The following is a 25,934-nucleotide window of genomic DNA, read 5'->3' as shown; positions in this document are numbered from 1 at the left end:
AAAAGGGAGAAGGAATAACCAAGTCCAACAGAAGCACAGCTTTTATTCAGACATAGAAAACCAAACTGACAAATTGGAAACACTAGAATTAGCGCTCCCCTGGTACAGCAGAATTCCTGAATCTGGTGACAGCTGGTATTCTGAAAGAGTGGCAGGCACACTGCATAATGAGGAAATTTTTCTCACTTCTTTGGAGAGCAAGTCTTTCCATTAGCTGATCAGGACCAAAAATATTTCAAAAGAAAGCAGCAGGGTTGGATGACACATCCCAGTACCTGAGTCCCTGCCTACAGTGGACTAGTGGGTCCTCGCCCTCAATACCCAGCAAGGTCTGAATGGGAACTGAGAATGGCCCAGTATTTTCTTCTGTGAGAACATAATTACAAAATACATGGTCTGCACTAGTAAGAAAACAGAACTAATTTTACATCATTTGTTTTCATACTTTGTTTTACCAATAGTTGGTCTTATAAACTTTTTGCAGCAGATAAAGTATAGTTGAGTTGGTTTATGTCTTGCTCCTACTTAAATGCTTCCAGTTACTCTACTTAAATGGCCCACAGGGCCCCAGATGACCTTGCCCTGTATACCTTTCCAGGCTCAGCCCTCATTTCCCCACTCCCAGTGTAGGCCTACTGCGCTGCTTTCAGTTTCTCTCTCCTTCTCCTGCCCCTGCCCTCATCAGCTGTGTATTTCACCATGTAGACCCAGAGGCTAGAGGAAGCCAATTTTTGGAGAAAGGGGGGTATGGAGGAGGGAAAAGTAGAGACAGAGGGAAGGAAAGGGAGAGAGGGAGAGAAGGAAAAAAAAGAAAATGGAAGAAAGAATGAAAAATAAAAAGGAAGAAAGGAAAGAAGGAAGGAGGGAAGAAGGGAGAAAAAGAGAGAAAGAGAGAGAGGAAGAAAGAAAGAGAGGAAGAAAGAAAGAAAGAAAGAAAGAAAGAAAGAAAGAAAGAAAGAAAGAAAGAAAGAAAGAAAGAAAGAAAGAAAGAAAGAAAGAAAGAGTGTGTGCGTACACACAAGGAGAGAGAAATAGAAGAGAAAAAGAAGAAGCAAATGCATGGAAAAGGTCAGAGGCAAAGAACAGAGGAAAAGTCTGACAGTGGGAGTCCCTAATTCTGGTGCTCTTAGCAGCTGATCCCAATCCTGCCATTGGGTGCCACAAAGTACCCCAACATCTTTACCATAAATCCTACTCTTGCTAAAGCTGAGTTTCTGCTACCTGCTGCCCAAGGAGGAATCCTAGGGCTATGGCCTCACCTGGACTGAGAGTCTGTGACTGTAGGGACAGTGTTTGTCTAGTTCATGCTTGTATGTTGAACAAGTGGATGAAATGCAATGAAGACCAAAAGTCTGAGAATCTTCAGAAGACATGGAAAATAAGAGGTTTATTGAGAAAAAGTCCTAGATTGGGAGTTAATATCCTGTATAATCATTTTGTCTCTATTACTATATAACTGTGACCACAGACGATTTACTGAACCTCTCTGGGCCTCTGTTTGATCCTAGAGGTAACATAGCATAACACAACGCAACACAATCTTAATTAGTTGTATACACTGAAAGGCACTGTTATTCTTTCTCCTGTGTTCCCTATATTTTGTAATTTTTTTATCTGAAAAAAAAAAACTGCATAAACTAATTCATATTGCCATAACAGTGGTAATCCATGGGATTATCAAATAAATATCATTCCAGTGAAAGAAAAAAACAAAACACTTAGCATTTGAGTTATGCCATGCCCTTTTCATAGATAAGTAATGCACGGCTTCTGTTAGACTGCCTAAAATATTGAAAAGAACTTGAGAACTCCCATTACTCCACTCAGGGACTTGGGCCCTCTGGGTGTCCCACGTAGAAAACATTTCACTTAAAGACTGATAAATTTTAAAATGTAATTACTCTGATAACTGATGCCGGCAAATCAGTACCAATACACAAATTACAGGAAGCAGGATATACACCTATGAGAAAGTTAAAAAGCAGTCTGCTTTCAATTCTCAGCAGTCTGAGGACTGAGTACCACTTTTTCATATTTTGCCATTGTGATGCTCTTACCTCCATCTAATAATTGATAGATAACATTTATTGAGTGTCTCCAATGTGTGTACAAAGTACTTTTCAACTCTTGTCTCGGTTACCTCAATTAGAACCTTCTACAGCACTAGTATTTCATGATACTCATTTCTCAGATGAGGGAACTGAGGCACAGAGGACAGAGCTGGGGCCACACCAAGGCTGCCTGATTCTAATCCTGAGCTCCTAATATTGGAGCTACACTGCTTCTCAACATCTCCGTCGGCCATTAAATGACACTGAAATTGTCTGTGGTATATGTATTCATTTCCTAGGGTTGCCATAACAAATTACCACAAACTTGAAATGTATTCTCTCACAGTTCAGGATTCTAGAAGTTCAAAATCAAAGTGTCTGCAGGGTTGGTTCGTTCAGGAGACGCTGATGGAGAATTCCTCTCCATACCTCTCTCCTAACTTCTGGTGACAGCCAGCAATCTCTAGCATTTCTTGGCTTAGTTGCATCACTCCAATCTTTGCCTCCATCTTCACATCACCTTCTCCCTCATGTGACTCTGCGTCTTCTTTTCTGCCTCTTATAAAGACCTCTGTTATTGGATTTAGGGTTCACACAATCCAGGATGATCTCATCATGGAATCCTTACCTCAATAACACCTGCAAACACTTTTTTTTCAAATTAGGTCACATTCACAGGCACTGGAATTTAAGACATGGACATAACTTTTTAGGGGATACAACTCAATCCATTATGTCATTCAACAACCTTCACCTCAGTCTTTTCACGAGTCTCATTTTCATATAATCCCATCGTTCTTTAGTGAAGGATGGTGGTTATTCTTACATCCAAAAATTTAGTCTGTATAAGATTTATTACTGAAATTACATAGGTGTGACCAATTTAAAAATAAAAACCAAGGAACAAGGAAAATATTAAAAAATGATAGAAGACATAAGTATTTATTCAATTATTAATCGCTCTTGTGGGCCAGGAACTGTGCCAGGCGCCAGTCCCTGTCCCTCCAAAACACATAATAAGACATAGTACCTTCCACTGGAGGAACTTGTGGTTCAACTTGGGAAGGACAAATCGCAGTGCAATGAGAAAAGTGTGGTCAGGTGCATGCAAAGGCTTGTGGAGTCATAACATTCCCCGGGGTCAGGGAGAGGCTTCCACAGAGCAGGTGACATTTGAGCTTGGTCCTGAAAGATGAGTTGGAGTGTGCCCGGGCAGAAAGGAGCCCAGGAAGGGCATTTCAGGCAAAGGACAGAGCAGGAGCTCAGCTCCAGATGCTGAAAGAGGTTAGCAAGTTCAGCAAATAATGAGTGGATCATTATTTAGGCCCCATTTTCATCCTGTCAGTCTCTGCCCAAAAATTTTCAATGACCTTTTACTATTTAAGACACACAACCCAAATTCTTCATTTTAGAATCCCAGTACTCACTAACCTAACTCAAATCACTTTTTCCCAACACAAAGCCCAGGCTGCAGCCCTCCTGTCTGCAATTGTCCCTTATACCAAATGAACACTCCTGCCAAGAGGCTCCTATTCTCCTGCTGAAACCACCACATGAGGGACACCCCAAAGTTCCCTCTTTCTACAAAATTTCAACCATTCTTGGAGAACCTTCTCATTTGCCAAACTTCCATAAACCAACTTTAATTATTAACACCTAAAGGCAATTCTTCAAGTTCAAAAAATGGGCCTTCACTTACTAATCAAGATGAATCTAGAGGGTGATGATGTAGCATCTTTCTAAGGAAACTAATGCTGACCATTGTCAGCCCTAGCAAGCCAAAGAATATGTTTTGTCTTTGAGATGAATAGTAAGGAAAAAATGGGGTGGTGATGGCATGAAGAGGATGAGGGCTTATTATTCCTTATCTACAATTCTGAAATTCAAGAAGCTCCCCAAACTATGAGTTAATTCCTAACTCACTGAGTGTCAAGGGCTGACCTGAACTGATGTGAGCCTATATATAGCTTTTATCTCATTCAGTGTGCAATTCCTCCCTTTGGCTGCAGATTTAATAAGATGCTTGATTGCACAATGCTGCAAGAGTCTCCACGAGGGGTGTTAGGTAATATTCTGTGTCCTGAAACCCATCTGGTTCCCAAAATTTTGGATGTGGGACTGTGGGCGTGTGATTGCAATGATCCTGCTGCAGGTGTTTTTAATGATCACATTCCCTGGGGCTACATTTATTCTTAGCTCGAGCTCATTTGTGGGATCAGCTTGGTTATGGTCACTGAAAAATCTTTGTCAGGGGCAGGTACAATAACTACCCTCAAGCATCTGAAATAAGCCTAGTCAGCGGAAGATGAGAGACTAACATGTGACCTAATTCTTCCCTTCCCCTGGGTCTCAGCCTTATCATTATGGTCCACCAGAGGTCATGTATCAACAAGGCCATGGTCATGATTAATACAGACTGAATTACACTGAAGACAAGATGTAGAAGGACTTGAAATCTCCACCTCCTGGCCCTGCCTCACATCATAACCCTAGATGTCTTGAGTCTGCAGATATTCTCCTAGCTTTGTTAGTACTATTTAAACTCTCTGAAGGTCAGCCTTTCAGAAAGAACCTAAGACATCAGCAGTCCCCTGCTCCAAGCATTGGTGCCATCCTTTACACACACACACACACACACACACACACACACGCACGCACAGACACACAAAGAGAACAGCACATGGGCCTATGTCCCAATTCTTCTAGCTGTTGGATATGTGAATTGGAACAATCTAACTCATTTTTACTCGCTTCATCATTTAAATGGTTATAATAATTGATTCCTTTCAGGGTCAAATGATGGAAGATATATGATGTCCCCATAAGCAGTTAAATGATATACAAATGTCATCATTGTTTTTATTTATTTATTTATTTATTTATTTATTTAATGTCAGAAATATTTATACTCGAATACTCATTCATTAAGGTAATGTTTCTCAAATGTATTATCAGAGGGCACTAATGTTCCAAATGATGTTCTGCTATTAAAATTGAACAATGACAGTCTTTCTCACTCTTCAAGAAAAAAAGAAAATTCAATCAATGACAGAATTTTCTCAATACTAAATTTACCATCAATTAGATTTTTCTTAAACATTGTGGTCCAATTTTGCTTAACAGTCATGTGAATCAAATGAGATCTGATTTTAAATCATAAAGTATTTAATTTTATGCTTAAAAAATCACTCCTGTGTGCCATTTCACAGAGAATATCTTGTCAGGCAAAATACAGAGTGGGGAGGATACACATGAATGGGGTACCATGCCTGTATTCTAGAAGCTGAGTGGTAAGAGAGCGCTCATGTGAGGGTAGATGTGTTCTATGTATTTGCAATAAAATATAAAAAGAAAACCAAAAACACTCTGATACTTTTGTGTAAAGGTCTTACCTGGGCAGAAAGGAAGGACTGTTGTCCAATTCTTACTGAGAGAGTAGATTAAAGAAATGCTTCATGGAGAAAATGCACCCAGGTCAAAACTTAGAAAACACTGAGTAGCACAACATTCCTTCATCTTCCCATATCATGGCTAGTTCTTGGATTTACTGAATAGTATATTCCTTAACAGAATTCAAACTCAATTTCACTTTAGAGCTCAAGATTTTGTAAATAGAAAACCTATTACCAGAGAGCCTGGAGTCTGAGTTACAGCCAGACTGTAACAGAGAGTGGACAGAAAAAGATTAATTAAGGCACTTGGGTTTAAAAGGACAAATGAATCTGACATACCAACATGACAAATGTATGTGAGTCCAACACTAATTAGCAATAAAAAAAAATACTTATCTTCTAAATACACAAAGCACATGTTTTCAGTGACAACTCATTCTACTCTTAATCCTCGCATAAACATGTAGGTCAAAGAATGTGTGGGTCAAATTGGTGCTTTCATTCGCTGTATCCACATGGGCTTCACTAACTAGCCCTCGAGTGAGGGGAAGATAGTCCATTTGGGCCCATTTGGGGAAAATGTTCATTTGCAAACAGGCAGATGAATACTAAGGACCCACCTCTCCACTCATAAAGCTATCTGTAAATGTGCAAAGAATTCAAAGGCAAATTAGTATTTATCTACTTATTTTTCTGCATTTTTGCCCTTTCAGCTTTAAGGTAGAATGGCTTGTTTAATCCTTCTTTTGTAGATGGAAATGTTTGTACTCGATCTAGATTGAACAAAATAGGCCTGCTTCTGGGTAAAGGGTTGAGAGAGCCCCAATCTTAGGTCTACAGAACCAGTTAGCTAATTAATTATTCAAAGATCTCTCTGTGTCTTGAGCACTGTGGGCTGGTTCTCTCTCAGAGAGAACATTTCTTACCACCTTATCAAAAATAACAACCCCCACACACATTCTTTTCCCTTAACCTGCGTTATTTTTCATAGCATTTATCATTTCCTTACTTTAAAGTATAAATATACATATTTTTATTTCTGTCTTGTCCATTACCATGAAAGCTTCATGTAATGAAGACTTTGAAATTTTTATTTAATTCTTTTAACCCAGTGCATAGAATAATGCCTGACACATGGTAGGCACTCGTAAAATTAATGAATGAGTAAATGAATGAATGAGTGAAGTTGAATAAATAACTGAAGAACAAAAACAGCCCTCTGGGATTAGAGTCTCTCTGTTTGCAGGTTGCTGCTTAAAGATGAGTATGAGCCAATCCCCTCATTGTTGAGAACCCAGTATCCTCGGTGGGAGACTTCAAAAGGTTTTTCAGGAAATGCCACCCCTCACTGTGTGAAGCGGTATTCCCCAGTGGCTAGAGCTTCAGGTAAACATAAGAAAATTAAATTCAAGTTGAGGCTGTCAGAGAGGCTTGGAAGCGAATGCTCTGCAAATAGGGAGAAAGAAGGAGATTTGGGGTAGGGATGACTCAGCAAACCTTGTCGGGACATGATTTTCAACTTTCCACCCACGGCACTTTGGGTTGGCTAGAGTGCTCTTGCTAAATCCCGACAAGTTGTGCCTACAATCTGATTACTGTTCTCTTTCTCTCCATTCTCCTCTTACTGCCACCATGTACGTTGTTTCTGGGAGGTCTGTGAGGAATAGTTGATGAACTCAAGATGAATGCTAATTTCTATAGCTACTACAGTCCACCTTTGTGGGTTACATTACCAGAATCATTTCCCCTTCCTTTTCCTGTAGGCTCTGGGTCTGGGTCTGGGTCGGCCTCTGAAGATCAGCTCTCCATTTGAGGTGTTGGGAGCTGCGCCCTTGGTTTCTCAAGCCCTCAGGCTGTGAGAACCAAACCCATGATAAACAAGCCTTTCCGAGAAGCTGGCTGACCACCAAAGGTGCTGATAGTCTCCTGCTCTCCCCCCCACCTCGTACTTCCCCCTGTCCTTACAGCTCCTCACACCACCAGCTGAAGACCAATCATATTGCAACAGGTACCCTTTGCCTGCCCCCCTTTGTTCTTGCCGTATAAATATGTTTGTTATCCAAAAATAAAATTTGAGGCTTGATCAGAACACTGTCTTGCCTCCACTCTTTTCTCTCGTCCGTGTTACCCCTCTTTTCTTTAGGTTGGGTTCTCCTCGGTTCTCCCACCAAATAACCGGTCCCGCGGGCGGGACAGGTGGCGCCCAACGTGGGGCCCGAGTGCAGAACCCTTACCCAGGCGGACTACGAAATAACAGAGGCTGCAGCTCATTAAGGAGAAGTTTTTCAGAGAAGAAGTTTTTCAGGGAAGACTGCCTTTCACCGCTCATGGAAGGTCCTCGTCTTCGGTGAGTGTTCATCCGCCTTAGTTTAGTTTCGGCACGGACTGCTAGGGTCATAAGTAACAAATTTTAAACGGAGAAAGTAACAAATTTTAAACGGAGAAAAGAGTTGAGCATAAACTCCCTCTGTCTTCTCTTGGTCCTCTTGTCTTTTCCTTTTTTTTTTCAAAGGCTTGGTCCTCTTGTCTTTTCCTTTTTTTCAAAGGATTTGGGACTTTTCTCTCTAGCCCGCTTCTCGGCACAAGCCGTCCACCCCTGAGGTTAGAGGCTGCTTTTTCTGAGTTGGGAAAATACAGTGTGTCAGTCGACTTTAAGGCAGAAGTCGTCCACTCAGAGGGCATCCCGGTCGTAGACCTCTCCCTCCGCCCTGGAGAGAGCGGTAGGTCTGCGATTCGCCTCTTGAGAGCCGTGTTGGCGGATTATACCAACCGACTGCCCACGTCGAGACCTCTGGTATAATCCCTCCTCTGCCGCCTCTGTAAAAGAGCCTTGTCTATGCCCAAAGGCACAGCCGGCGGGACGTCCGTAGGCAACGCACCCCAGGGGGTCCGTGTTAGCGGATTGTACTAACCGGCTGCCCACGCGGGAGAGAAGTTAAGTTCCCTTCTCCTCCTTTTTGCCTTGATACCTATGTTCACTTCCTCAGTTCCTATTCCTCTTTCTTTTTAGATAAATAAAACAAAAAGATGGGACAAACCTTGTCCAGAGAAGCGCTATTCATAAAAGACTTAAAACGCTCATTCAAGGAACGAGGAATCCGAGTAAAAAAGAAGGATTTCCTCAGTTCCTATCCCTCTTTCTTTTAGATAAATAAAACGAAAAGATGGGACAAACCTTGTCCAGAGAAGCACTATTCATAAAAGACTTAAAACGCTCATTCAAGGAACGAGGAATCCGAGTAAAAAAAGAAGGATTTAGTCAAATTTTTTCTCTTCATTGATGAAGTCTGTCCCTGGTTCATAGTAAAAGGGCCCCCGCCCTCGAACGAGCCTCGCCCTGAAAAATGGGCCCCAAGCTCTCTAAAGAAGCGGTCTTTATTCGAGACCTAAAAGAATCTCTTAGGGAAAGAGGAGTTAGAGTTAAGAAAAAGGATCTCATTAAGTTTTTTCTCTTTATAGACAAGGTTTGCCCTTAGTTCATTGTTAATGGACCTGAAATTCACCCTAAAAAATGGCAGAAAGTAGGTCGTGACTTAAACGATAAGCTCCACAGGGAGGGGCCCGATGCGGTCCCTGCCACTTCCGCGGAGGCTAAACAGAGAAGGTTCCCTTCTGCACTCCTCGCCCAGACCACTAGCGCTGCGCTTGGGGCCTGGAGGGCACTCCCTATTTCAGGGGCTGCGACTACTCCTCTTACAAAAATCACTCAGGGACCACAAGAAGATTATAGCGAATTTGTCAGTAGGCTCCTAGAGGCGGCGGAAAGAACCCTCGGGGGCGAAGCCTCTAATGACAGGCTCGTTAAACAATTGGCCTACGAAAATGCCAATGCCTCTTGCCGCGCGGTGCTGCGCGGAAAGACGCGAGATAAAACCCTTGATGAAATGTTGCGCATGTGCCCTGACGTTGATCCCTTCACCTCTAAAATGTCCCAAGCCATGCATCTGGCCATAGACCCCCTTGCCTCCAAGGTATCTCAGGCTGTTAATCTCGCGGCGGGAGTCAGCCTTAAAACTCTTTGGAAAGGACCCTGACACTATAACCCTCCCGTATAATACAGCTCAGGTACAATGGCTAATTCAAAACGATGATGACTGGGCGATTAGTTGCACTTCCTTCCAAGGAACAATTGATAATCATTATCCTGCTAACAGATTAATTCAGTTCTTACAGAAAACCCCCATTGTTTTTCCCCGGAGAACCAAAGCCACTCCCAGTGCGGGAGCCACGCTAGTGTTTTCTGACGGCTCCTCTTCAGGCATAGCAGCCTTTAGTATTAATGGACAGGTTACCCGTATACAGACAGCCTTTCAATCTGCACAGCTTGTTGAACTAACAGCTATAATTACAGTCTTTGAACTCCTAAGCGAGGTTCCTTTCAATCTTTATACTGACAGCGCCTATGTAGCTGTCTCTGTACCCCTACTTGAAACGGTCCCCTACATACGTCCCTCCACAAATGCTTCCCCCTTGTTTTCCAAATTACAAAAACTAATCATTAATCGCAATGCTCCGTTTTTTATTGGACACATTCGCGCTCATTCAGGCTTACCTGGGCCTCTCACAGAGGGAAATAATATAGTAGACCAGGCCACCCAATTGATTGCTGCCGCCCAGGAAGACACCCCCTTTGTTGCTGCACAACGAGCTCACGCTCTACATCACCTCAACGCACATACCCTTCGCCTCAAATTTTCCATAACCAGAGAACAGGCCCGCCAGATTGTCCGTCAATGCAAGGGTTGTCTGACACTTTTACCTGAACCTCACCTGGGAATAAACCCCCGGGGGATAGTTCCTGGAGAACTCTGGCAAATGGATGTTTCTCATCACCCTCCCTTTGGAAAACTTAAATATATCCATGTCTCTATAGACACCTATAGTGGATTCATTTATGCCACCCCCCAAACCGGGGAGGCCACCAAACATGTTATTCAACATGTCATAACTCTTTTGGCCGTCATCCCCCAGCCAAAAGTTTTTAAAACTGATAATGGGCCAGGCTACACTAGCGCCTCCTTCCGACAATTCTGCGCGCAGCTCGGAATAAAACACATCACGGGTATTCCCTATAACCGCCAAGGACAGGGCATTGTTGAGAGAGCTCATCAAACGCTAAAAAATATGCTCTTTAAAATACAGTCCGGAAATACTGCCCTTTCTAACACAAGAGCCAGCCCTAAAACCCTAATAAATCATGCCCTATTTGTCCTTAACTTCCTAACCTTAGACGCCTGCGGCAAAACAGCTGGTGATCGTCTCTGGCACCCGGCCACCGCTTCTGATTATACACAAACACTTTGGAAAAGATCCCCTCACCAATAAATGGCAGGGCCCTGACCCTGTCCTTATCTGGGGAAAGGGACACGCTTGCATCTATGATAATCAGGCTCAAAACGCCCGGTGGTTACCTGACCGGCTACTAAAACTCTATAATCCGTCCAGGGATCCACAGCCCTGAGACCTCGCTTCCCCTCTGTTCTCTTACAGATAATCGCCTCGTCCTCCGGAGATGCATTGCAGAGGATAGTCTCCAGCCCCTCTCCTCCTCACGGGAATTTTGCTCTTCCTTCTGTTTCTCGTCCTCCTCTGCACTGACTCTAATATTCCCCTTACCCACAGATTAGGATTGCTGTTCTTTACACTTTTCTTCTTAGGAGCGTGTACTCTTTGCACCTGCATATAATAACGTACCTACTCCTGCTTTACGGACTTTTTGCCTCCGTCCATACTCATCAAATATTTAATTACACATGGCAAATCATTAACGAGGCGGGCGATGTTGCCCTTTCTACGTCCTCTTTGGCGGCCACCACACCTTGGAATTCACTCACCCCAGACCTTTGTCGCCTAGCCGCAGGGGCGTCCCAAGGTTGGGGACTGCCAGACACTTACCTCCCCCTCTCCCTACGGGGACGACATAAGGGACAGAGAAATGTCTACCTTCACCTTTGATAGACCAAGGGAAGGTATGGGCATCGAGATGGGTGCAGATGCAAAGCTACTGCAAGGGAAGACCCACTAGAGGGTCCCCTCTGTCCTTCCCTGAGAACATACCTGGTTTGCATAGAGGTTGGTATCCAAATCACAATCTAAAACCGGCTCTGCCTCTCCTCCCCAAAAGATACCAAGAGCCAACAATAGATGGGCGTATATAGCCCACGGGAGGAACCAGGTCAATGTTCCCCCACTCGGTTAAGGCCCACCTTTCTAAAATAGAAAGGGAGGAGATGTTGGGAGCTGCGCCCTTGGTTTCTCAAGCCCTCAGGCTGTGAGAACCAAACCCATGATAAACAAGTCTTTCCGAGAAGCTGGCTGACCACCAAAGGTGCTGATAGTCTCCTGCTCTCCCCCCCACCTCGTACTTCCCCCTGTCCTTACCGCTCCTCACACCACCAGCTGAAGACCAATCATATTGCAACAGGTACCCTTTGCCTGCCCCCCTTTGTTCTTGCCGTATAAATATGTTTGTTATCCAAAAATAATATTTGAGGCTTGATCAGAACACTGTCTTGCCTCCACTCTTTTCTCTCGTCCGTGTTACCCCTCTTTTCTTTAGGTTGGGTTCTCCTCGGTTCTCCCACCAAATAACCGGTCCCGCGGGCGGGACATTGAGGTATATGATATAAGGAAAGTGAATCATCCCACTCCTTCCCCCTATCCACACAGATTGGTTCAGGCCAATGCGCTTCATGGAGACATTGGTGGGACTTATGAGAATGAAGTTTCCTAGTTCTCTGAGTGATGCCCTTTGTCAACAGATGTGAATATAGACGCATGTAGTCCACGAGTAATGGGCAGCCATTTTGTGACCCTGAGGTCAGCAGGGCTTGAGATAAAACAGTACCAAAAAAAAGGAGATAGGAGAGAACGAAATAAACAGAATCTTTGGCGACATTACTGAGCTAGAGAAAGCTTGCTTAGCTCTAAATTTTTCAGTAGATGCAAGCCAATTTATTTCATTTATTGTTTAAGTCAGTTTGAGCTGTTGTTGAACCTGATAACTTCTTGATACACCTTAGTTCTGATACTTTTTCTCAATTTAAGGTGAATTGGGGAAGTTTGTCTTTAAATGTGAACTTGGAAAGATAAATATGGTTTTGTTTTCCCAGCTTTTATTATCAACCAACTATTTAATTTTATGACTTGTTTGGAATGAAGTCTGTACACTTGCATATTTTGGAATCAGAAAGAGATCTGGAACTTTGAAACTGAAATACCTCACTCATGAACTGACAGTCAAATATCTTATGCCCAAATATTTCTCCACATTAACTATCTAAAGAAGCTAAATGTGTCTGGGGATTAAAACAGTGTTGATTTATACTCTTTTCTTATACTGGTTGAAATGTTTCTAATTGATTTAGACATGTGGAAAATTTGAGAGGAAGGGACATTAGACGATATGGTACAGCAGTTAAGGACAAGGCTAACTTGCCCAAGTTCAACCATGGGTGAGTTAGTTAACCTCATTTTAGTAGATACTGTGGGTGCTCTACCCAAGATTCATGTCCCTCCTTCTTCTTTCCTGATGGAGCTTGATTTTGCTCTCCTCCATGCAACCAATGTGAGTCAGGGGAAGCTGTCTACTTCTCTAGCTCTGGAAGTGGGGTTCGATTTATCTAAACCAATCAAAGTGGTTTTATCCTCCTCTTCAGTATATGATACATGATACAGATCAGGCCAATAAGGCACAAGGAAATTTGCCCAGAGTCGCTAGGAAAATTCTTCTAAGAGAATTTCTATAAGCCATTTCTTCCCTGAGGCTTATTATGAAAAAGAAGAAAGCAAAGATCCTTGACCACTGCTGACAGCCTACCCTCAAACATGAAGAGACCCAGCCTTAGGTTGAAGATCACACTGTCGTGGCAGGGCAGAGAGATGGAAAGAACTTCAGTTGTTATGTCACTCTTATAGATGAATTATAAACCAACTCTAAAGTTCATTCTTCCTGTGAGTATGTGAGCCAATATATGTTCTACTTTGAGTTGGGTTTTCAATTACTTGCAGCCAAAATACCCGCGCTGTTAAATCATTAAATCCTATCTTACAAAAACGTTGGGAGGAGTAAATTTGATAGTTCATGTGAAGTGCTTAGCATAATGCCTGGATCATATAAGTGCTCAAGAAGGGGTCACTATTATTACCTAATCTCTTTTTATAGATTATTTGCTCAAGTTAATACAGACTTCCTATGGAAGTTCTGTGAAATTAGTCCAAATGCATCAAATCAGAAAAAGAGGACAACCCAATAGTCAGATGGTTAAGTCAAGAAGATTGATGTTGCAATTATCAAAACCCTAGAGATAGAAAAATGTGAAAATCCAAAATGAAAGATGGTTAAACAGTGCTGGGGTCAGATACTTTGTAGGTGGAGTATGGTTGGGCCAGAGCGGATCTCCTGGTTGCCAGGCTTCCAAATGACAATCCCATCCTGTCTTAATGGGTCCAGCTAGGATCTTAAATTGAAGACCCTGAGAGACAGCACGTTAATAGCAAAATCTAGTTAGGCACCAAAGCCTTATTCTTAGTCCAGTGCCCTTTCCACTACACCGAATTCAATTCAATTCCATGTGCAGTTATTTTGTTACATTCAGAAGAATCCTCCTAAATTATTTAGCTATAGGGTACAAGAGGCAAAGTGCTCACTTCCCTTCTGAGAGTAAGTTAGTGGTCATCTGGGGGTGCAGAAGAGATGAACTGGATGCTACTCTCTATGCTCTGTATAATGACTGAAGTATTTACAAGGAATGGAAAAGTTTATTTTTATATATCAAGGAAACTTGAAACTGGTCCATTTGTCTAATAAGCCTCCGGCAGTCTCTGCCTCTACCTCTCTGAATCAAGACAAGTGATTGATTGATTAAGACTATTCCTTTTCACACAGGTTTCTGGAGCATTCCAAAGCCCAGGCAGCACTTCTAGACCTGGACCCTTTGGAGCCTTCTCAGTGCCACCACCTCCATACATCCTCACTCACCCACCATAAAAGTGGATCACTCTAGGGCAAGTGTGTAAAAAGTGAGCTCAAACAGATCACGTTGTGAACAATCCAAAAACAGACCTGGCAAAGAAGAGTGATCTCGCTGAAGAAGTCTCAGGAAGCAACATGCCAGTCTCTGGGCATTCTTCCTCATTTGTTGGTCAGGCCCCTTAGTTGCCCTCCGCTCACATCCTAGCCACATGGGCCAGCCTTGTTCAGTATAATGATGTCAGAAAGCATGTCGGAAAAGCATCTTTTCTCCCCATCCTGGGTCCTTTTCTTTGACTGGTAGGATTTTACTTTTTCCTCTTCATTGACCTCCAGCACACCCTAATGCTTAGCACTTTCTGCTTTCCCCCAGCCTCTCAGCTTCTCACACCCTGCTCTCTGGAAAGGACCTAATGAGTTCAGTCCCACCGAGCTGCAAATGATGAATCAGCAGGAAGGTGGAGAACACGAATTGTGTGCCCCGGCATTGTGCACAATGTCATCTATTATTTCTTATATGTCTTTAAGGGGAAAATGCAGCTAGACCTAGTCACCAGCCACAGAAAAAAATATGATGGGAATCATGCAAGTCTCCTGGCATACTAATATATCTTAATTTCTACCAATAAGACTCATTCCTAATTCTTGGGTGCATTTCGATACCTCATTCACTTACCCTAGTGACAGGAAGTGTCCTTAGAAGGGTTACCCACTAAGCTGACTCAATTCACACCTTACAAACCATAACAAATAAAACCTAAGTGATAGAGTTATTGTGAGGGTTAACTGAGATAATGCATGAAAAGAGAAACCAGAATGTCACAAGGAAGCCTGCCCAAAGCCAAGTTCATTATCCCAGTATTACTCTCACTCCGCAGAGAATGGCAGCTCCATCCATCCTGTCACCCCAGCTCACTTCTGTCTCCTTGCTCTCCCTTCATCCTCACCTATATCCATTAATATTGATGATAATAGTGATAATGGCACAATTGAGCATAGTGTCAAGCACTGCGCCAGCACAGGCTTTGGAGTTAGGCAGACCAGGAATTGATCTCATGCCCACCACTTAGAAATGGCATGACCCCCTCTGAGTCTGTTTCCTGTAAAATCAGAATAAAAATAGTACCTACCTCATAAAGTGTCATAACGATTAAATTTGTCATCGATATAAAGGTGCTTAGCCCAAAACCTGGCATATGAGTGCTCAAAAATGGTAGTTATTAACATAATTTTCTCCAATCCTCATGAGAACCCCATGGAATAATTATTATTCTCATCTCACAGACAAGGACACTGAAAAGCTTGGGAAGTTAAGTGACTTGCTGAAAACTTCATAGCATATAGAGCCAGGATTTAAACCCAGTTTGTCTAGCTCTAAAACCCAAGTCGAGGACCAGTAACAAAATTTATGCATCTGGTGTAAAATGAAAATGTGGGGGCCCTTTATTCAAAAATGACCAAGAATTTCAAGACACAACAGCAGAGCATCAGGCCAAGTGCAGGGCCCTCCCCAGGTACCACGCCATGAAGCTGACCCTGCTCCAGCCTCGCGAGTGGCCCAGTCCAGTTGATTTGAACTTCCATTGGATTCTGTCGCTTCCTTTCACTCCCACTGCCCTGGTTCCAGCTCTCAACAGCTCATACCTTCCTAGTGCATTAGCCTCTTAACTTGTTTGTCTGGCTCTGTCTTGTCCCCATCAACCCATCAACCAACCACCCTGCTGTCAGGCTTATCTTTCCAGAGAACAGCTTTAATTACATCCTTCTCTTTAGATACTTTCTAATCACCACGCACCTGCTTACAGGATTAAAATCAAATCCCATAGGGTGGCATTCGAGACCCTTGACAATACGACCTTCGGCAGATTGTCTCCACCACACATTCTTCAAAACTGTCAAACCAGGTTACTCCCTTGCTTTCTGCTACCCTCACACTTCCCTCCTTTGGAACTTTGGCTAGAGTTGTTTCCTATCAGCCAAGAATACCCTTCAATCATCGTTGCCTATGACAATCTCTCTGTCTTTAAAGGACCACAGCTCAAATGCTATCTCCATCACAGAATCTTATCTGACTTTCCCAGTTGGAATCAATTTCTTCTTCCCCTGAGCTTTCTTTGGATAGCTTTATACCAGTTATCACAGTCCCCCTTATATTAGAGTTAGCATGTGTTCAGGCCTTTGGAATTAAACTGACTTGGATTCAAATCACAGACAGGGCCTTTCTGGCTGGGGGAATTCAGCAAGTCACTCCGTGTCTCTGAGCGGAAATAATAAAGATTCAATAAGATAATACAACTAGAGTACTCTCTGTGCTTACTGAATACACCACAAAACTCATTCTTTTTCCCTTCCTCTTAGTAAAAGCGATCCCTCGTTCATTTCCCTCAGTATCTGGCATAAGTCCTCGCCCACAGTAGCCACCTAAACTAGTTTACCCAATTAATTAACCTGCCTCTGAGTTTTCCAACGGCCAACCCCACTTATGCCTCCACTTAACGCTTTAAATGCCCATACCAGCAAAAACCTATGCAGGCTACTTCTTCTAAATAAAATCCTCATCTACCCACATTAATTAATAATTGTGTTTTTAACATTGGGATTGGCTTATATTAGCATCCATGGATCCTGAGAACATTTTTAATAAGGAGAAGTCATGACTTTGGAACCATTGTGCCTTTGGCAGCCCAAATTTAAAGATTAGTTACTCCCACACAAGTTTTTTTTTATCTCTTCTCAACCTAAATTATACTGGCTGTTAATGTTTGAAGGCAGAAAACCTTGGTTGGCGTGAGTCAACTGGGCGGCTTAACCGACACAAATAAAGGAGGCTTTATTTTCTGGGTTAATAGAATCAGCCCCTCCCAGCGATGCGAGGATGCCAGTAGGAGAGGGCATCCTCCAAAGGCATGGCCTCAGGGGACTATTTTCATCAAGCTCTAGAAGCCGATTCTGTTCTTGAGCTGCTGGAGGTTTATACTCATTCTGAAAGAGATAGTGCCAGGCGTCTGTGGCCCAGCCTCCCCCACTGCGCCCTCCCCTCTGCACAGAAGTGGGAAGGGGGCGCTGGTGGTTAAGCCGCTATAGAACAGCCAGCTTTAAGACTCTTAATTACTAGTTTAAATAACACGGTACAACTGGCTTTGGTAACATATTTTATTGCATCTATTTATACACATGACAAACAGAAACTGAGTTTTGTGCGCCTTAAAGTTACCAACTTTTGGCCCCTCGATTTGGAATTATTGGGGAGGCGAGGGAGAAAAGGGGACACTGGTGGCTCTCTAATGTCTACCCCTGCAGGCTGCAGGATGACTGACAGGCACAGCAAAGATGTTTCAATGCCAGATCATCTAGTTGAGATTTTACTAACCCATGCTAAACCTGCCCATTTCTCCATGATAATTTACAGAAATAACCTACGGCGAAATTTGGTGTCCACTAACAAAACGTCACCTGATGATTCATAAGGAGAAATAACGGTTTGTGATTTTTGATATTCAGAGACACTTGTCCTTTTGCTAAACAGAAAGACAGCTTTGTTTTTCTACTGCCCCAAGCCTCTATGTTTCTAAGTGCTTTTGTATCTTGGAACACTTTGTGTGAGAACTTGGCAGCAGGAGGCCTAGCCTCAGTGAGAGAACCTGGGAGTCCAAATGCACAGACTTCCCGAAATCGAGAAACAAAAGAGAATGGAGGGCTGCTCGTCTTGGCTGGCTTTCTGTTCGGCAATGGAGGTGTTTGTGGTCAGTGTGAAAGAGTGACTGAACATCCTTAAACCCTAGAGGATTAGTTTTCTGGGGCTACTGTAACCAAGTACTATAACTGGGTGCTTTAAAACAGCAGAAACTTATTCTCTCAATGTTCTACAGACGGGATGTCCAAAATCAAGGTGTTGGCAAGGCCCTGTTCCCTCTGAAGACTCTAGGAGAAAATCCGTTCCATGCCTTTCTCTTAGTTCCTAGTGTTGCCAGTGATCTTTGATGTTCCTTGGCTTGTAGACACATCATTCCTTCCCTGCCTTCGTCATCATCTGGTGATCTCCATGTGTGCCTTTACACATCTTCCCTCTGTGCACCTCTACGTCTCTTCTCATAGGGACACCAGTCAGATTGGATTAGGGGCCCACCCTATTCCTGTATGACTTCATCTTAACTAGTTACATCTGCGATAACCCTGTTTCCAAGTGAGATCACATTCTGAGGGCCTGGAGGTTAGCACTTTGTCTTAGTCTGCTCGGGCTGCCAAAACAAAGTGCCACAGACTGGGTGGCTTATAAACAACAGAAAAAAAATTTTCTCACACTTCTGGAGGCTGGAAACCCAATATCAAGGTGTTAGCTCGTTCAATTTCTGGTGAGAAATCTCTTCCTGGCTTGCAGATGGCCGACTTCTTGCTGCGTCCTCACAAGGTAGAGAGAGAAAAAGAGAGAAGTCTCTGGCGTCTCTTCGTATAAGGGCACTGATCCCTCATGAGGTCTCACCCTCATACCTTGGTTACCCCAAAACACCTCCAGAAGTCCCCATATCCAAACACCAGCACATTGAGAGTTAGGGCTTCAATACATGAATTTTGAGAAGATACAAATATCCAGTCTATAACAGACTTCAACATATCTTTTAGGGAGACAGCTGCCCTGGGTACCTACCTACCTGCACAGCTACAGGGATCAGCAGGGATAGGGTGCAAGGTCTCCCAGCTAAATCCTCCAGTGGGAGGAGAATTACAAGTTCTGACACAGGACTTGACACACCAAATTAGTCCTTTAATAACCCAGCCATTTGATACTGAAATTTGGGGTGCGCCCCAAACTTTGGAAGGGGAAGAGGAAAGGGTTAATCCAAGAAAGTCATTCGCCCTCCTCCCTTAGAAAAGAGAGCCCGCTAAAGCAGAAGGATCTCTTTCAAAGGAATGCTGGCCAGCTCAGGCAGTGCTCCTGGAGCTGGCCCAGTCCCCTGTACAGGGCACGGCCTGGAGGGAACTCAAGCTAACTGATTTCCCTCCTTAGCACCCACATCACCATCACAGACCAGTCTGTCTTGCTCACATTATCCATGTAAGTGCTGCTGGTGGGGGAATGGCCCACAAGTTTCCATTTTGTAATGACAGTTCTTGCCCTCTACCCTGACCCCACAGATCACATGACAAGACTGAAGGCCTTCCCAAAGGATGGGCTCTCTTGGCTGGTCCTGCCTTTCAGCCCTCCCCTCTGCCCTCTCTGCCCCTGTCCCGGGTATTGAAGTAGGCACTGGCTTTGTTTGGAAACACTATGCTCACCACTATTAATAATACATCGAGAGCGAGACTGTCTCCAAGGAACTCCAAGTGCTTCACAGGCATTATCTAATTAGCCCTCACCCGAAGCCCTGCTCCAGCAAAGCCATCAAGGGAACAACAGCTGATTCAGAGCTTTGAAGGGACAGGGACATCCTGGGGGGCTTTCTGTGCAGGTGTAAGGCAGGGTACTTACCCAGGAGGCGGGGTGACACTAGTTCCAGTGAAAAGGCTATTATAAAACTTTCCCCTTGTTCCCCCCAGGATTGGGATGCTGGGTCTAAAGAATGACTCACAAACCCCAGAAGGGCATTCCTTCACTACTTTGACAAGTAAGTCATCAACCAGCCTCAGGTACACGCCATATGCTAATGGGCACTCACACTCTGCCTTTTCATCACTGGATGACTACCCACCCGTTCTACCACCTACTTGTAGCTTCTTTTGATGGGGCCACCAAACATAGGGAGGGGATGCCAAAAGTGAGGATGGGGTCACTGGAAGGGAGAAGACAGTATGATCCCCTTGGAGGCAACTTTCTTGCCCTGAACTCTCCCCGTCTTCCCACTTCACATGCTGCTTCAGTGCCTTCAGTACCTACAATAGCCAGAGTGCACTGCCTATGAGGTTAAGCCCCCCAACCTCTCCACAGAGAGACAAATAGGCCACACACATGTAGCTTGCACACCAATTAACTGATTTCTCCTGGGCACCTGGCTCAGCATCTTATTCCCACTTGGAAAGTATTCTATGCATATTTGTGGTTATACAGTGAGAATGTTAATTCCCGTATCCTCTCAAGAATCCTCTGTGGAAGATAGGGCTGGAATTTTTAACTGCACTTTACAAATTAGCAAAATGAGGCTGAATTTGTTGGGTGACTTGCCCAGGGCCATACAGCTTCCAGGTAACAGAGCTCAATATTTGCCATCGTATCATGTCCCAGCCCACCTGCTCCCCTTGTGTAGTTCAGAACGCTCACATCACCAAAACCTTTATGGAACTGAAACTATATGCTATCATCTCTGAGTTACTAGATCACTGACACAAGTGTGAAATGAAAGCACAAATGATGGTCTCCTTGGTAGAAAACATTCCTAGTTGAAAAGTCATAATCATTCCTATCCTGTTTCTACATTTTGGGATGGCATAATAAGGGTCCAATGATGGACAGAGATCAAAAGCAGTTGCTTTTAAAAAGCTTATTCCACAACTGACAAGGCCAATATTAAGGTTCTATATGAATAAAAGGACTCAAAGAAGAGTTAAAATAACTCAAGTAGCATACAGCAGTTACAAATATACTTTCACATGCGTTATTTTATCAAACTGCATAAAGGCCCTGCATGATAAACACTGTTATCTCTATTTTTACAGTTTAGAAAACTGTTACTCAGAGATTCCCTGCCTACAAGAATAGTTAGTAAATGTCACACTTCAATAAGGATGTTCTGACGCAAAGCTGGTGCTCTTTCCAGTTCTTCATGGTCACCTCCCCATCTCCTTTCGTTATGATTTCAGAAGTAACACCCTGAGTATTTGCTGATGACTCAACTACAACCATTCTCGCTGTGTCAGATATCATTGCTGGTCACTGACACAGCTCCCCTCTCCTCCCCGGCATGCAAGACTATACTTTCCTACCCTCTTGAAGTCAGACATCACCATTTGGCTTGCTCTCACCCGTGAAACGTGAGCAGAAGTGGTGTGCGTCATTTACAGCTGGGAGCACTTAACTGCTGGGCTGGTCTCTCCAGCCTTCTTCCCCTGCCACATAATAGTGAAAGCACATGCTGACAATAGAGCCTCCACCAGTCTGGTTCCAAGAGTGACTGCCATGAGCAGAGCTTTCTTGCCAACCTGCAGCAAACATGAGCAAGAAATGTCTTTGTCATTTCAAACCAGTAAGATGTTGGGTTTATTTATTATTGCAGCATAACCTATTTTATCCTGACTGGGACTCTATGCAGAATTTTCCTTGGAGAACCTGCCCAGTCAAGCAGTCTTGGGTAGGACCGAATCTACCTCCAGCTCTAAGGGATACACCCTGATTGGCATAATTGGTATAATCAGTATAATGTTATCCCTCTGCCACAGTAATTGGTTTCGGTATGGGTCATAACCTAGGACTATGGCAACTAAATCCTAGTATTTATTTAGAGCAGTTCAGGGATGAGCCAAGCAAAGTGAAAGTAAAATCTGTGCAATGTTTTCTCCCCCTGAATGAGAATAAGTCCCTATCACTTCAGACGACCAGCTTGTAAATGAATGAAACCTGCCTAAGGACAAAAGTGAACCAAGGGCAAAGGCAAACCTGCAAATTGTAGACAAAAGGGCAGAAGCTCATAGTCAGCTCCAGACCTTTTAGAAATGAGCCAATAAGTTTTCCTACTGCACTAAGCCAGTCTGAGGTAAGCTTTCCGTTACTTTAAATTAAAAAAATAACCTTAACAAATAATTTTTTTAAAAAACTCCTTCAGAATAACAACCCACTGGTATATTAAAATAGACTGTTTCTACAATCAGTCCTGTGTCTTCTTGGGACTTCAAGTTTTGACTTTTATGAGGTTGCAGATATTCCTTAGAAACGCAGAAGTGACTTTTAGAGTCAGAGGGATTTTAAAGACTATATGATCTAACTGTCTCATGTTATAGATGAGAGACAAAGACACAGAAAGGTACAGTCCCTTACTCTGGGCAACATCTCAACATCTGTGCTCTCAGGTTCCTACCGGCCTCTGATCCCATTGGCAGTAGGTTGAGCTGTCTCAGGGTTGTTCTGGGGATTAAAATGAGATAAGGTACATAAAGCTCCTAGCATAGTGGCTGGCACAGTGTGGATAATCAACAGTTGCTGACTGCTTTTTATCAGTGACTCACATTTTCGTATTGAAGGGGGTAGGGTATGTATAACTGACACTCCCCTTATCAGCTATTACATTGAGAGAATTTGCTCAGAGCAGAGACAAAGTCAGGCCCTTGAGCGTGACCCAGTAACCAGCCATGATTCTCTGCAGAGAGGCAGGTTGACTCTGAGTCCCATGTGGTGCCTGTGGTCCCTCAGGTGTGTGTGTGCCAAGCACACCAGGTGTTGGAGTTAATCCTCACAAGGAGCTGGCACTCGCAAGTGTGTCTTAAGGAGACCAGGAGTTCTATAAGAAGTTGAGAGAACTTTGTTCCTGTAACTCTGAGAAACACTGTAGTACAAGCTGTCCAAACGGGGCAGCCTTGCAACAGGGTGCGACCTGGAAAGGAACAGGCGTGGGCCTCCGCCCACTCCACACAGAACTGTGCAGCAGGGACACCCAGGAGCTTGGCATCTCAGTGGGGACAAGGCAGAGCCGTCACGGATGGGGACAGGCTTGTCGATAGTGCCTGTGGGACACCCCTGAGCTTTCTCAGAAATACCCAACAGAGATTCCACAAGGGGCTGGAGTTCCTGGTGAACCTGTAAGGACAAGGGCTGATGATGTGTGCGTGGCAGTAGTAACAGGGAGCCCATGTCTACCGTGGGCTACAGAAGCCCCGAGAGACAACCACAGGACGCATGCCTCAGCCTTGATTTAATAAACAGTAGCAGGAATGAAGCTTCCACCTCCAGGAAGTAGGCTGGATACAGCATGGAAGGAGGACAAAGACATTGTCCAAGGGAAGCTCAGATCGCCAAAAGCAACCGTGTTCACTTACAGTTTTATGAAAAGCCAGCCCTGGAGAATGCTGTTCTGTTTGTTTTGGGTCCTGGTGTTCTCAAGATTTGGATTAAATGAGATAACAAACACAAGCCACCCTGTCCTATTTCTGGCACAAAATGAGCACAAAATAAATGGCGAGTGTCTTTCCCGGCTTCTCTTCAAAGTGCAAGTCTCATCTGAAAATCAGCTGGACCACATATATTTAAAATAGATCATCCAAATGTCATAGGCTCTTATGAAGATATAGAGGCTGAGAGATGAACCCTCTCCTTATTAGCTGTGCATTCGTAGGTTCGTCTCTTATTCTCTTTACTTATAAACTACAGATAATGTAACTCTTACTATACCTCTCCCATCTCATTGTGTGGATGAAATGAGAGCATAAAAAAGGACAGGGTTTTATCAAACACTAAATGGCTAAAAGGCTTTCATAATTCTTATCCAGACGCTTCTCTTAAATATGTGGACAGAAGCTGACAAAATTCCTTCCAAGTGAAGCCAAGGTCCCTTGGACCCACCTCATCATAGAATAAGTCAGTGGCTCTCTCTTTCTCTAACAAACATTTTTTTAGAGAAACAAATTCATGGGATTTATCTGACCTCCACTTTGCTCTAGCAAATCATTTTTCCAATCTAAATTTGGTAGCAGTTGCATCAGCTGTAAATGACTTACTTTCTTTTACACTTTGCTTTGGTGACAGAAAGAAAATGAGACAAACTGTAAAGGTATGCTCTACATTTTATTCCATGTTATGTAAAAACGCAAAACACACCAATTTTTTGCTATTGTTTCCAGAGTCAGAGGGGCTATAGAGTGAGTGGAGGGAGAAAAGCAGCAGAGCTGGTAAATTGGTGATCAGAGGGCAGTTCAGGAGGCAATGACCAAGAAGGGGCAGAGGAAGACTGGCAAAGGGCTGGTCATAGGTTGGTCATAGGTCGCAGCGACCATCACCTGCACCCCACCTACATGCAAATATTGTCAACCACTCTCCACAGTCTCTCTTCCCTCTCAGCTCTGAAAGCTCACTTTTGGGAAAGGTTCTAACAGAAGTTCTTTAAACCTTGAGGTGAATGTAAGGTATTCGTTCATTCCATTGCCTCTCTCTAAAGAAACTTCCATGTTAATGCTTATCACTGTTTAAAAGCTTCCATACAAAATTCATGTCCCCTAATGTGAGGAAGTCCTCTAGGATGTGGCCTCTGCTTACTTCTCTTGCCAATTTGTGGTTCTACTCCACCAAGTCTATGTTCCAATCCCCCTAAATGTGCCAGGCATGTGGTAATGGAACGACTGTACATTTTGATTTATGGTGGTAGTTACATGAAACTAACTATATGTAGGAGGAAATCGACATGCACACACACACTGGCAGACATGCACGCGAGTGCATATAGAACCTGTGAAGACTGAAGAAGCTTTGTGGATTGTACCGACATCAATTTCATGGTGCTGATGTTGTACTATAGTTAAACCAGATGCTCCCTATATATTTTTTTACAACTTCCCATAAATTAATCTTTATTTCAAAATAAAAAGGTTAAAATAAAATGTGCCCAGTTTTCTCATGTTTTTATCTCTTTTGTTACAACATTATCATTCTCCATTCCTCGAAATAAGGTCACGCTTCATTGCGCAGCATAAAGTAAAATGTTTGTTAAATGAGTGAACGAATGGTCTCTGTTATTTCTGTGATTAAAAAAAGAGAGAGAAAGAGAGAGAGCCTGTCAAATCAATAAACCAACATAATTTAGCAGTTAAAGCAAGCACTCGGAAGTCAGGCTACCTGACTGAAATCTCAGCTCTAGCCGTGTGACTTTTTGAGTTCAGTTTCTTCATCATAGGGTTGTTGTAATGATTAAAAATGTTAATGAAAAAAAGAAAGAAAGAAAGAAAAGTTAATGCGCTGTGATAAGAGTGAGACATATGTTCGGTCTTCTCCCCAGTTCCTGATACAGAGCTTCTAAAACCCTTGGAATTTCCTGAGTGACAGGAGCATTTCTTGTTATTCAGAACAAGCCCTTTTCAACCATACCTGAGTTTATGCTAATGAGTTGACACTTAGTGGCCCCTCTGGATAAAGGCTGCTTCTCAGAGGAATCAACCAGGTGATTAGAGGGTTGGAAGTTTCAGGCCCCATTCCCAGCCTCTTAGGAAGTAAGGGATCTAGAGATTAAGTTCAAACACCAATGGCCAGTGATTTAATCAATCATACCCACATAATGGAAACTCCTAACGATGGAATCTGAGTTGGTGAACACATCAAAGTGCTGAGAGGACTACACACCCCCTCCAGCCCCACCTCTTGCCCTGTGCATCTCTTCCATTTGGCTGTTCCTGAATTGCAGCCTTTAAGCCTTTATAATAAACTAGTAAGTACAGCACTTTTTCTGAATTCTGTGAGCCATTCTAGCAAATTATCGAAACTGAGAAGGGGGGTGTGGGAAACCTGATTTATAGCCAGTTATTCAGAGGTACAGGTCACAACCTGGGACTTGCAATTGGCATCTGAAAGGGGGGTTGGTGGGGAGCAGTCTTGTGGGTCTGTGCTAACTCTGT

This window comes from Rousettus aegyptiacus, unplaced genomic scaffold, assembly GCF_014176215.1.
Source record: "Rousettus aegyptiacus isolate mRouAeg1 unplaced genomic scaffold, mRouAeg1.p scaffold_m13_p_1, whole genome shotgun sequence".
Classification (NCBI taxonomy): Eukaryota; Metazoa; Chordata; class Mammalia; order Chiroptera; family Pteropodidae; genus Rousettus; species Rousettus aegyptiacus.
The sequence above is the reverse complement of the archived record's forward strand: the minus strand, read 5'-3'. Positions refer to the sequence as shown.